At 37.4% G+C, this 14,935-nt stretch overlaps 1 pseudogene; it reads right to left on the minus strand.

Moving 5' to 3' along the window:
* Window positions 1-5,917, minus strand: part of LOC141331455 (uncharacterized) — an 11,466-nt pseudogene extending 5,549 nt beyond the window's left edge.
* Window positions 5,918-14,935: the final 9,018 nt, after the last annotated feature.

The raw sequence follows: 14,935 nt of genomic DNA on the forward strand, positions 1-14,935 counted from the left end.
TGGCCACAAGAAATGGATCTCATTCCCTCATAATTGCATCTCGTGGCAGCGATATAATATGACGTTCCCACGTCGTGGCCACGACAAACATAAGTGAACCGAAGGTGTCCCCTCCAGGTCACCGTACAAAGGAGTCTTTTAGCTTGCAGCGATGTTTGCTGCCGCTTCAGTTCAGTGCGTTACATGACTGCCCCCTACTGATCATGTCTTTCCTGTTTTCAATGTGTTTTTTGAGATCCCTCAGAATACACCGGTGTCACGCGAGACCACTTTGCTTCGTGCGCACATTTTAAATGGCCAGATCTGTATCGCCCAAATTTCACAACACATCTACTTATGCAACGTTTCGGAAAATACTATTAATGCACTAAAACAATAATGCAACCAAGACCAAATAATGAGAAGCAGAAACGATGAATTCATTGATTCAGGTTATACAGTCTGTTAGATTCCCTCACCTGCTGAGCCGTCCTGTATCGTTCATTCTTTTCAGGTCACATCACCATAAACTGAAGCTATGCAGTCTGTACTGGAATCAGTATTGATTAGTTCACTTCTCCAGTCTTTCATTCTTTTGTCACGTGCCCGCTTCCCAGCTTAGTATGTTACAAAGATTACAAACGTATTATTAACTGTAGCTATGCTGTTATTATGTACATACTTTCCATATGCTTTACAGAAACTCACAAATGTATAATTTGTGAGACATAAAAAGCTACAATTTTAGACCAGAAATGCATCATGTGCTTGTAAATCAGGTTGGGAATTATTAACTCATTTCCCTATCCACTGCTGCTGCCACGTCACATGACAAAAAAACAAACGACTTGGACCTGAACACTGGAGAGATGAACTAATCAATACTGTTTCCAGGACTGCGTTAACGCTATACCCTACAAGACTGGCAACAAGTGACTTGAACCCGAAGACTTGATAGGTGAACTACTCATTTCTGTTTCCTTTGAAGAACTGATTGTTTGCATCTTCAGTGGCTCAGATGCCAGGAGAAAATGACAACTGCTATGTTCATATTACATCCAACAACAAAACATTTCAGTCATTCTTGTCTACCCTGCTCAGACGTTGAAACGACTCACTCAGGGCAGGTCTGTGCTAAAACAGCCATGTTAATCAATAGTGGTGGGAGGGGCCTGGGTTGATTTTTATATATATATTTTATATTATATATATATATTGTATATACATACTGTACATAAAAATGACATGCTTGCACCTCAGGGCGAGCAATAGGGATGCGACTGTGAGGAAATTTCCCCACTGGTTAATTAACACGTGACAACACAGGCAGTACCGGTATCACAGAGTGCACACTCTTCTTCACTTTAAAAGCTTGTAAATGTCCGTAAGCATTTTACTTTTAATTTCGAGTTCGCGTAAATTTGGCGTCAATTGATTGAATGGACAACAACTAAACAGTACGACAAACTCACTTAGTTTATATAAAACATAGAATGATTAATTTATTAACAAAAAATAAATAAATTACTGTTAAGTAACTTCCACAAAGTTTAATTAGAAAAAATAGGCCGACTGAAAATCAGCAAACACGGTGGAACCAAATAAATAAGAAACAAATGTTCTTCCAATGAGCTTCCAAAATCATCTTTTAGATAAACGAAAGCATTCGACAGGCCTTTTTAAAATAAAAATAAAAACGGTTTTGCATCTCATTTCAAAACTAAGTCTTTCGGCAAGGCCTGGCTTTTCTCACCTCACTCGACTCACACTACTCGTGATAAATTAAATCGGACTCGCGGATGAGACTGTTGTTAGGCACACTGCATTGAGCAGCCGCGTTCAGTTTTTAATTGTACTGTTTGTTCTCGAACTAAACTAAATGATTTTTATTACTATAAAATAATCAAAACGACAGCAGGGCTGGTGGCGTTGTGGGCAAGTGACGAAGCCAATGAAGGAAACATTTCAGAATTACCATTTCTGATGCGGTGCAACAAGATGGGTCTGCTGGTTAGTCAAGTTTTCCTATTCCAGCGTGCAAAGTCACATGACTTTTTAATGCGCATGGAGGAATTTATTAGGTAAAAGTGTTTCCATCGTAGTTTATGCGCATTTTTTTTTCTTATCGGATAAAAATATATATCCTAATTAGTTGTGCACATACATTTTTTTATGTGCATTTTCAGAATTTATTTAGTTTCCATTCAGAGATTTTTTTATGCGATATTCCAAAATGCGCATAAAAATAGGTGGATGGAAACACAGCTACTGTCAAGTTTCGGATGACAGTTTGATTTACATATATGACCTGGGCCCGTATTCACAAAACATTTTATCTTACCACTAAGAGATCTCCTAAATATCAGTAAAAGTTTTTAGCTAAGAGTTTTCTCCTAAAAACTATTTACAAAGCTGCTGAGACAAACCTTTACTAAGGAATAGAGAGAAGTCTTAAAGAGATAGTTCACCCAAAAATGAAAATTTGATGTTTATCTGTTTACCCCCAGGGCATCCAAGATGTAGGTGACTTTGTTTCTTTAGAACAGAGGTCTTAAGCTCAATTCCTGGAGGGCCGCAGCTCTGCAGAGTTTAGCTCCAACCAGCTCCATCTCACACCTGCTTGGAGTTTCTAGTGATCCTGAAGAGCTTGATTAGCTGGATCAGGTGTGTTTGATTAGGGTTGGAGCGAAAACGTGCAGAGCTGCGGCCCTCCAGGAATTGAGTTTGAGACCTCTGCTTTAGAAGAACACAAATGAAGATTTTTAACTCAAACCGGTGCAGTCTGTCAGCTAAATAATGGACATAGATGGGCACCAGACCTTTAAAAGTAAACAAAAACATGCACAGACAAATCCAAATTACACCCTGCGACTCGTGACGATACATTGATGTCCTAAGACACAAAACGATCATTTTTTTGCGAGAAACTGAACAGTATTTATACCATTTATTACCTTTGATACACAGCCACGTCCATCTGTCATGAGCACAAGCTTTTCATCCGGCTCGTTACGTGTGAACACACTCTGGCGTAGTATACGCAAACGCCAGAAGGGGAAATCAGTGAAAAGTCCCGGATGAGTTTGCGTAAACGTAATCTTTTAGCTTTGAATCTGTTTGAACAATCAGGATAAGCGCAAGTAATTACCATTTTGAATAGCCACTATACCCATAATCTCTGTGCACTTTTTTGCGTTTGCGTATTCTACACCAGAGCACTACATGTGTAACGAGCCGGATGCTAAACTCGTGCTCATGACAGAGGAACGTGGCTGTGTATCAAAGGTAAAGAATTATATAAATACTGTTCAGTTTCTCGCAAAAACAGATCATTTCATGTCTTAGGACATCAATGTATCGTCACGAGTCGCAGGTTGTAATTTGGATTTGTTTGTGCGTGTTTTTGTTTACTTTTAAAGGTTTGGTGCCCATCCACTTCCATTATTTGGCTGACAGACTGCAGCGGTTTTCGTTAAAAAATCTTCCTTTGTGTTCTGCTGAGGAAACGAAGTCACCTACATCTTGGATGCCCTGGGGGTAAGCAGATAAACATCAAATTTTCATTTTTGGGTGAACTATCCCTTTAAGTGACGAGTAGGGACGGGGTTGACCTCATTGCTATGGATGATGTCAGCATGCCTAATAACTATGCACACAGTGATTGGCTGATAGGGGAGGACTCTTTCTGTCAGAGATTTGTTCATAAAAAATATTTATTATTTTAATACTGTAAGGTTGCTTTTACACAACTTGTATTGTAAAAAGCACTGTATAAATAATCTTGACTTGACTTGACTTGACTAGAGTGCAATATAATGTTGCCATATTCAAATAAAGATTTTAAAATGCAGGCTAAGTGTCACTACTTGTAGAAATATATGTTCAGCTGTTTGTCAGCTTCTTACATGTGTGCTGATAAGCATATAAACAGCCTTTTATTGACAGAATAGAAAAATCATGGCTGATGGTAAGATATGGAAACTTAAAAGAAAACCAAACTGGACACAAGAACAGCTGTTACTTCTTTGCAACATGTTAATTAAAACAAGGATATAATAAAAGGAAATTGTGTAGTATGGATAACCTCCAAAACCCCCCAAAAAATTGCATGTGAAAACATATGTGTGCAAATAAATGCAGAGTGCTTCTAAAAAGTTTAAGTTTTAAGGCAGCAACAGCCGTTTTAGGATAGCTGGGATTTGGTTTTAGTGACTTAGGAGTCCTCTTCACTACTTCCAACGTTTCACAGGTTTAGGAGCTAGTTTTAGCACTAAAACGCTTTGTGAAATACTCTTAGAGCAAAAAGTTTGGGGGTCCTAAATTCAGGACTGACATGCACATTGCTCCTAAATCGCTGAGTTAAGAGCTATTTTTTTTGCCTTAAGATGTTTTGTGAATATGGGACCTGGTTTGGATTTCATTCTGATGTCTTTTCAACACCAATTGCCCACTGGGAAGAATATCAGAAACACTCACATTGGGTTGCTGAGAACATCTGAAGAATCACTTCCAACCCGAATCTCTGCACCGTTTATCCTCTGTTCACAGCAGTTGTGTCTGTTAGTGATGGTCACTCTGTTCACGCTGTATGTGTTTAGCAGATCCACCTTCCACCATGGGTCAGTTTGCGTTTCAGTATGAGTACAGGTTTTGTTGCTTCCATCCAGAGCATTTTGTGCATACCAGTCCACATATAATGTTGACTGACTGGCTATGCCCCGTGTTGCTATATTCACTGGCACATGTAGAAAAAAAAAGCACATATTTATAATTATTCATTCCAGTTCTGACTGAAATTGTCCAAGTAATATAATACAAAATTATCACCTTCTGCTTTGAAATAATGAGTACTGTAAAAAGTGTTCAAAACCTGGGGTCACTTTTTTTTAAGTTGATTTTTTAATCAGGAAGGATGCACTAAATTGATCTGAGATTGTACTGAAGACATTTATAATGAAACAAAAGATTTCGATTGCAAATAAATGTTGCTCTTTTGCACTTTCTAGCCATCAAAGAATGTTGGCAATATGCATTTGCAGTTTTTACAGAATTTCTAGTTAAATGCAGCCTTGTTAAACATAAGAATCAATTCCCTTTTCAAAGCTGTTGTTTATAGGAGAATAGGGGAATTGTCATTTAACACCAATTGACATTCTAGATTTATGTATCGGTAAGTTACACTAAAGGCTTAAATATTCAGTTTTAAATATCCTACATTATTTTCCTTTTGATTTTGCTATTGTCAAACACCTCAACTTTTAATACCACTTTTAATATTTGATATTTGCAATGCAAAAGAGGGACAATGGAACCAACTCTTCAGCAGATCAACTTAAAAGTTTATCATCCAAAAATAGTTTGTAATCTGATTACAAACACTTTTTTTGTTCCACCGTTTTTGTCACAGTTCATTCATCTCCATCAACAGTAATTTCCTTAGTGTCTTTCCAAGAAAAAAAAATAAAAAATTCAATTTGCATCACAATTGCATCTGCGCCACAATTTGTACATTATGTTGCGCAGCATCGTTGCAAACCTGTTTCAGTTTAAATGAATTAAGAGTTTCAGATATACTTATTGTAAATTTTTAAACTGGCATCAGTCATACTTTGTAGAAAGATCAATTGTAAATAGTCCTGCCGGACTGTTTAAGCTAAAAGTGTTTAACAGCAGCTCAAACTCACTAACAAAAGATGTAATGCGTTTAATTCACAAAATCTCACCTTCCTTTCCTGCCTTAGTCTGAACTGAGAAAAGCCCTGGAAATGAGAAACGGGAAAATGGGAAATGGTTAATATTTGGCAGCTATAACATAAGATTACATAAACCAACAAAACATTCAATTATACAGACTGTATTAGTAAGATATTTAATCAGAATGCATGGTTTACTTACCCAGTAAAAACAACAGACTCTTGTGGAATTCCCTCATGTTCATTTTCAGGCGATTTGTGTTTCTTTCTGCTTTCTTTTAAGGTTTGGATGAATGTTGTTCCTGGGAGAAATACATTAGTACATTAGAGTCACATGATTCTGTTTCTCCTCCTACTTTTCTGTCTGACTGGAGCTGGAAAAATGTTTACGTAAAAGCTGACATCCATAAAACCATGTTTTGGCCAGCAAACACATTTTCACTGAAAGTAATAATAACTTCAGTTTAGTGATTAATGATCAAGTGGTTCTAAAATTTTACATTCATCTTTTTGGCAGACACTTTTATCTAAAGCAAGTCAAAGTTTGTATTCAAACTCAGTAACATCGCATTTATTCTCGATACTCTCACTATTCCTTGCACTTCTAACCTGTATGACTGTGTGCATGTTGTTTCTGTCTTGTGAATGTTGTACCTTCCCTATTTAAATTTGTCTTTTCTTTCCCATCTTCTGGGCTTCAATCAAATCAACAGACATTTGCATTTCCACTGTCTTATGCACAGTCAAATCTTCCTGAAAGCACACAAACACCATCCCACATCTGCTCTGAGATGAAGAAAAGATCTTTTTCTATGAAATCTTTGCCACTCGATTTCATTTGCATACACTCTTAAAAATAAAGGTGCTTCACCATGCCATAGAAGAACCTTTTTTGTCTAAATAGTTCCATAAAGAACCTTTCACATCTTAAGAACCTTTCTGTTTCACATAAGGTTCTTTGAGGCGAAGAAGGTTCTTCAGATTATAAAAAGGAAAGAAAGAGATGGTTCTTTAAAGAACTTTTGACTGAATGGTTCATTGTGGAACCAAAAATGGTTCTTCTATGGCTTCGCTTTTAAGAACCTTTTAAAGCACCTTTATTTGTAAGAGTGTACATCTACTGCTGTTTACTTCTCAGAATGCCTGTTTTCTTTAAGCTGTTTGCTTAGAAAACATGTTCCACAAACCAAAAACGTAGATGTAAATGTCCCTATATTGTTTATTCAGAAGAGCACGAACATGTGAGGAAATGCACAGTGACTGCACCCATACCGGCATCTTGGGGGTTTAAAACCACCAGGTCATGATCATTATTTTACATTTTCAATGTCCACCTACATTAATCTTGCACAAATGATACTTGCTTATTTCTACAAATGTCTGCTTAGTGTTTTTCTTGCCCACTGATAAACTTGGTTGTGCAGTTTATTTGACTAGGCGCACAGGACTTTTGCATTTATGTACATAATGCTGTCATTTTTGTCTTGGAAAGAAGCTAAGAAAATGACTGTTGATAGAGATTAATAAACTGTGACATGCTTATGGAACAAAAAAGACCAATTAGTGTTTTCAATCAGATCACAAACAATTTTTGGATGATAAATGTTTAAGTTGATCAGCTGTAGCACTGGTTTAATTTTTTTTTAATTTTTTTTCATTTATTTTAACACAGTTCAAGTATTTATTTTTGTGTGTACTATTAGTGTTAGTGTTAAGATGTTTGAAAAAAGCAAAATCAAAAGAAAAATAATTTGTAAAACTGAATAGTTTTACTGATATGTAAATCTTGGATGCCTGTTGGTGTTAAATGACGATTGTACTATTCTGTCCAGTAGAGCATCTGTATTTGAAGTTTTGCTTTTTATAATGTTTACAAAACCCTCCTTATGGAAAAATTTGAACACTAAAAGTTGTAAAAAATCAAATACCATTAAAGTCTTATACATTAAACATTCATGTTTAATTATGCATTTATAATTGATTGATTGGGTGAAAATACCATAGTGGTTGATTGAATGAGCTGTCTTTGACATTAACAGTATGGGAAGTGTTTTGCCATTTTACTCTCATTTTACCATACACACACACACACACACATGTTGGGTTTACATGTTTTATGGGGACATTCCATAGGCGTAATGGTTTTTATACTGTACAAACCGTACTTTCTATCGCCCTACACCTACCCTACACCTAAACCTAGCCCTCACAGGAGATTGTGCATACTTTTACTTCCTCAAAAAAACTCAGTGTGCATGATTTATAAGCCTGTTTCCTCATGGGGACCTGAGAAATGTCCCCACAAGGTCAAAATCTACTGGTATTCCTATCCTTGTGGGGACATTTGGTCCCCACAACGTGATGAATACCAGGTAGGTACACACACACACACACACACACACACACACACACACACACACACACACACACACACACACACACACACACACACACACACACACACATCTTATGTCTAAAAGTGAAATACATTCTAGACTCCTTACATGAGAAGTGAAACATTTCAAACTGTTTTTTTTTTTTTTTTTTTTTTTTGATGATTAGAACTTAAAGCTCATGAAAAATCCAGTATCTCAAAACAATACAAATAAATAAAAAACACGATTTCAACATGAAATGCAGAATTTACTTTTATCTGAAAAGAGGACTTTGGACCACTATGTAACAGTCCAGTTCTTTTTTGCCTTAGAAACAATATCAAAGCATCTTATCTGGGCTGTTTTAGAAGTGGCATAGTAGCCCTTTTTCTGAAGACATCTGAGTGTCTTGACTCTGGCTTCAGTCTACTCCTTGTGAAGCTCTCTTCTCAAGCTTGCGGCCAACCCTGTTGCTTGTGCACCTTTTCCTACCCCTTTTCTTCCTTCCAGTCAACTTTGCATTTAATATGCTTTGATACAGCACTCTGTGAACAGCCATCCTCTTGAATATTGATCTTCTGTGACAAACCCTCTTTGTGGAAGGTGTCATTGATCGTCATCTGGACCATTATTGTAGTTTCAAAGAAGAAGGGAGACCCAGAATTTTTACAGTAGAGGCAGTCATTTAATGAAACTCAAATGTAAATATTCTAATATTTTGAGATACTTTATTTCTGACATTCATAATCTGTAAGCTCTAATTATCAAAATTAAAAAAAGTAATTGTTTTACTTTACATGTAATGAATCTAGAATATATGAAAGTTTCATTTTTTCTGATATATGAAGTTTTTTTTACAATATTCCATTTTTTTTTTTTTTTTTGATGTATGCTGTTTGCATTTAGCTTTGTGCTTTACTGCTTTAACCCTTAGATTATGCACTGGTGAACTAAATAAATAAATAAACACATAGAAACACACCTGATATAGCAGTTTCATTGTTTACTTTAACATTTTATTATGCATAATTTTTTTTTCCAAAAATATACATGTGACTTTATCAAAAACTTACAGGCAATCAATGGTTTGAGACAACAGTAACAATAAATTAAGACATTTAAAAATTATTATCTGATAATTTCAGCCACTTAGTGGCATCAAACTTGCACAATTAAATTAATAGACTGATTATACTAATTTTTACCAGCCCTCTCTGTGCAGGGGTCTGATTGTAAGTAGCAGTACATTAGTGGAATACAAACACTGACACTCACAAAAACACACTCATAAAAATACTCTCTCACACACAGAGAGATTAAATAAATGATGTATTGCCCTCTTCCCTATATTTTCAGCTCCTTTCTTCATAGTTCCCAGAGTCGCAATATTGCACAGTTATAAATATGCTGAATAACATATACTTTGGTGTTGGGTTCATCAAGCTTTCAGTGCTCATCGACCAATTTTAGAAAGCAAATGAGGTGTTAGCAGCATTCTTACAACAGAAGAACTGCAAGGATCCCTGAGAGAATTACCAAAGCAGCTGAAAGGACAAGAAAAGAGGAATAATTAATTTACTGAAGAACTTTAAATGTTAAAAGAGCATTTAATCATTAAGATCATTTAGCAAATTTGTCTCACTCTTTTTAACACACTGTAAAGATTTTCTCTCAAAATGCTGATCCTACCTGGCCTGGCTATAAGGCATTGCTCTTATGTGGCCATATCAAGTTCTTACCCTGAGATGCAGCATGATGCAGTGCATTGCTGCCTGCTGTAGTAGCAGGTTTTGCTGTAGTCTTCGTTGTTGTTGTCGTTGTAGTAGTAGTAGTAGTAGTAGTAGTACTTGTAGTGGGTGTTATTATGACAACGTCTGTGCTGTTAGTGTTGGTTAAATCAACCGATGAAGCTGTAGACATTTGTGTGACTGGAGACCCCAAAGTGTCTGTGGAATTGAAAATAAAGAATAAATAAACATTTACATTTTGCTACCAATTGAAATCTCTTTCAGTACTTCGTTCATAGTGTTGTTCTCACCGTTTGTATAATTGCCAGTGAAGAAGAAGAGAAAAGTGCTTGTGTTTGCCGCACGGGTGTTGGTGCTGAGACCTGTAGCTACGAAAATGCACTGAATCCTTGTGCCGCGCACAGAGCCACGGAAGGAACCAGGGTTAAACTGGAAGACAGAACAAGTACAAATTTATCAATAAGTGATTAAAGTTTTCCTCCACCTTACAGCGGTCTATAAACCCTCCTAATGTGGGTTTCTTTTTTGACGCTCACTACAGTCAAACATTTGCATTGTTACTGTAAATTTTATAGTATTCCTGTTGCTGTTGATTACTACATATTTATAGTGAAGAATCTTGGCAATAAAGAAATTGCTTAGGGAGACTTACAGTCTTATCCGGAGTCAGAACGGTGTTGTTCAGAGTGGCACGGATGAACTTCGCTACACCATTTTCGTTGGCACAAGAATAGACAGTATCACCATCGCCCTATGAGAAGGAAAGTTAAATAAGTCTGAGAACCTGAATTCGATTTTTTTTCTTCCCCAGATCACTTTCTTAAAAGGAATGTCTTTTAGAGTGGATATATGTGAGAAATAAATTTGATTTTATTCAGACCTCTTTGTTGTCCCGAGACAGGCCAACTGCGATGTAACCGTTTGCATCCCCACTGAGCTCAAAAGTGAGATTGTCTGAGTTTCCGTTCACCCCTCTTGTGGAGGCGAAAAAGCAGCTACTTGAGCTAGATGGATCACAACTTGCTGGAGTGAAGAAACATGCCCTGTCCTTCTTACAGTTGTCCTTGGTGACCTTGGTGAAAGTTATGTGCACATTAGTCACAAAATGCAATGCAGAAATTCACACAAATCTGTTGAGAATGTTTAAGAAATGTATAAAATACATTAAAGTAAACTTAAGAGCTTAACTTTGCCTTCACTACAAAAAGCAACACAATCAAATATTAACAAAAGACTAGCTCAGCTCACCAAGTCTGTGCTTACTTACATTTACTGCTGATACTCCAGAAGCAGTAGATGTGGTGGCATTTGAAGATTCAGTGCTGTTTGAGGATGCGGTGGCATTTGAAGATGCAGTGGTGGTTAATGTTACATTGGCATTTAATGTAGTGGTGTTTGGAGCAGCAGTGGTGGAATTTGTAGTGGGAATTATTACTGAAATATCTGTGCTGTTAGGGTTGCTTAAGTCCACTGAACCATTTGTGGACAGTCTAGTGACTGGAGAATCCAGAGATCCTGGCAAAGGAGTGGGGAGGGAAGAAGAACATTTACTTTAGCTATAAAACAAAATATATTTCACTTGATCAAAGTGTTGCACTCACCATTTGATACGCTGCCTGTTAAAAAGAAGACATAAGGGTCTGTGCTTGATGCACGAGTGGAGGGGTTGAGACCTGCAGCAGTGAAAATGCATTGGACCTTTTTTCCATTAAATGAGCCACGGAAACTTCCAGGAATGAACTGCATCAAGACAGAAATAATATTACTAAATATAATTTACTGCAAAGTGGCACAAACCTGCTGTGAGAAAGTCTGTTTTAGTATGTTGTTGTATATTTCAATTGGCTTTTTTGCATTATTAAATCTTTACACAGATTTTAAAGGCAACAAACTAGACAGACCTTTAAGACCTGTGTGGATAGTACCATTGCCTGTTTTCAAATCCTAATATATCGTTTACTGTTACCTTTACTAATATTGCCATAGTATTATTTGTATAAAAGCCTCTTTGAAGAGGGGTCTTACTGTATTATCCTGAGTCAGTAGTTTATCGTTCAGTGTGGAACGGAAGAACTTCAGTGCACCATTAACGTTGGCGCAAGAATAGACGGTGGCTCCTTGACCCTGAGAATGTAAAATGTAAATTAGTCAGGGAACCATACTTAGTTTAAAATTACAGAGTTTAAATTTTGCATTCTATTAGTTGGAATACATGATTTAAAAATACGTAGATTTGATGTCTTACAGTGCTATCCCGAGAAAGGCCAGCTCCGATGTAACCATCTGTCTCGCCACTGAGTTCAAAGGTAAAATTATTTGCATTTCCGCTTGCTGCTCTTGTGGAGAGGAAATAGCAAGAATCTTGAGCACCTGGATTACAGGCCGGTGGAGCAGAGAAACATGCTCTGTCCCTCTTGCAGTTATCCCTACCAGTGATGTCCTGCAGTGAACAAGAAGTCAATTTAAAATAGGAAACCAACATAAATCTTGGGTATAGAAGACAAACTGTTAAAGTAATTGTCATCTTTTAAAAGCAGCTTTCACTTCAACTGCCAGGATTGTTATTTTCATGTTTAAACAAGAAAAGAGCTTACCGGAATAATGTTGATCACAGTATTAGATCCTGGTGGAGATATATTGCTTGTCGGATTGACAGGTCTTGTTGTGGTCAAGTTTGTAATGTTGGGAGTACGTGTTTGAGTCCCGGTTGTGGTTATGTTGGGTTGGTGTGTGAAGCTTGTAGTTATGTTGGGATTGAGTGTTTGGTTTTGGTTGGTGGTTATGTTAGGTTGGTGTGTGGAGGTTGTGGTTATGTTGGAATTGGGTGTTTGGGTCAGGTTGGTGGTTACGTTTGGTTGTTGTGTCGAGGTTGTAGTTATGTTGGGATTGAGTGTTTGGGTCAGGTTGGAGGTTATGTTGGGTTGGTGTGTCGAGGTTGTAGTTATGTTGGGACTGAGTGTCTGGGTCAGGTTGGAGGTTATGTTGGGTTGGTGTGTTGAGGTTGTGGTTATGTTGGGATTAAGTGTTTGGGTCAAGTTCACAGTGGTGTTGGAGGGGACAGTTTGAGTCTGGCTTGTAGATGCTGCAGTGTTGGTTGATGTTGCAGTGGTAGTAGACGTAGTGGCATTTGTTGTGGGAATTATAACTGAAATGTCTGTGCTGTTTGGATTGCTTAAGTCCACTGAACCATTTGTGGACAGTCTAGTGACTGGAGAATCTAGTACATCTGGAAAAAGTAGTAGAGGTAAGAAACTACAAAACAAAATATATTTCATTGATTAAAGTGTTGCACTCACCATTTGATACGCTCCCTGTTAAAAAGAAGACATAAGGGTCTGTGAATGCAGCACGAGCGAGGGGGTTGAGACCTGCGGCAGTGAAAATGCATTGAATCTTTTTTCCATTCAATGAGCCACGGAAACTTCCAGGAATAAACTGCAGCAAGACAGAAATAATATTACTAAATATATTTCACTGCAAAGTGGTACAAACCTTCATTTTGAGGCATATACAGTGCTGTGAGAAAGTCTATTTTAGTATGTTGTTGTGTAGTTCAATTCGATTTTTTGAATTATTGAATCTTTACAAAGATTTTAAAGGCAACAAACTAGACATACCTTTAAGACATGTGTGGATAGTAACATTGCCTGATTTCAAATCCTATTATATTGTTTACTGTTACCTTTACTAATATTGCCATAGTATTATTTGTATAAAAGCCTCTTTGAAAAGGGGTCTTACTGTATTATCCTGAGTCAGTATTTGATTATTCAGTGTGGAACGGAAGAACTTCAGTGCACCATTAACGTTGGCGCAAGAATAGACCATGGCTCCTTGACCCTGAGAATGTGAAAAGTAAATTAGTCAGGGAACCATACTTAGTTTAAAATTACAGAGTTTAATTTTTGCATTCTATTAATTGGAATACATTGTTTAAAAATTCATAGATTTGATGTCTTACAGTGCTATCCCGAGAAAGGCCAGCTCCGATGTAACCATCTGTCTCGCCACTGAGTTCAAAGGTAAAATTATTTGCATTTCCGCTTGCTGCTCTTGTGGAGAGGAAATAGCAAGAATCTTGAGCACCTGGATTACAGGCCGGTGGAGCAGAGAAACATGCTCTGTCCCTCTTGCAGTTATCCCTACCAGTGATGTCCTGCAGTGAACAAGAAGTCAATTTAAGTTGGGAAACCAACATAAATCTTGGGTAAAGAAGACAAACTGTTGAAGTAATTTTCATCTTTTAAAAGCAGCTTTCACTTCAACAGTCAGGATTGTTATTTTCATGTTTAAACAAAAAAAAAGTGCTTACCGGAATTATGTTGATCACAGTATTAGATCCTGGTGGTGTTATATTGCTTATCGGAATGACAGGTCTTGTTGTGGTCAAGTTTGTAAAGTTGGGAGGACGTGTTTGAGTTCCGGTTATATTTATGTTGGGGTTAAGTGTTTGGGTTATGTTGGGATTAAGTGTTCGGTTTTGGTTGGTGGTTGTGTTGGGTTGGCGTGTAAAGGTTGTAGTTATGTTGGGATTGCGTGTTTGGTTTTGGTTGGTGGTTGTGTTGGGTTGGCGTGTAAAGGTTGTAGTTATGTTGGGATTGAGTGTTTGGTTTTGGTTGGTGGTTGTGTTGGGTTGGCGTGTAAAGGTTGTAGTTATGTTGGGATTGAGTGTTTGGTTTTGGTTGGTGGTTGTGTTGGGTTGGCGTGTGAAGGTTGTAGTTATGTTGGGATTAAGTGTTTGGTTTTGGTTGGTGGTTGTGTTGGGTTGGCGTGTGTAGGTTGTAGTTATGTTGGGATTGAGTGTTTGGTTTTGGTTTGTGGTTGTGTTGGGTTGGCGTGTGAAGGTTGTAGTTATGTTGTGATTAAGTGTTTGGTTTTGGTTGGTGGTTATGTTGGGTTGGCGTGTGAAGGTTGTAGTTATGTTGTGAGTGAATGTTTGGGTCAGGTTGGTGGTTATGTTAGGTTGGTGTGTTGAGGTTGTGGTTATGTTGGGAGTGAATGTTTGGGTCAGGTTGGTGGTTATGTTAGGTTGGTGTGTTGAGGTTGTGGTTATGTTTGGATTGGGTGTTTGGGTCAGGTTGGTGGTTATGTTGGGTTGGTGTGTTGAGGTTGTGGTTATGTTGGGATTGAATGGTTGGGT

The sequence above is a fragment of the Garra rufa genome, chromosome 3, assembly GCF_049309525.1.
Source record: "Garra rufa chromosome 3, GarRuf1.0, whole genome shotgun sequence".
NCBI lineage: Eukaryota > Metazoa > Chordata > Actinopteri > Cypriniformes > Cyprinidae > Garra > Garra rufa.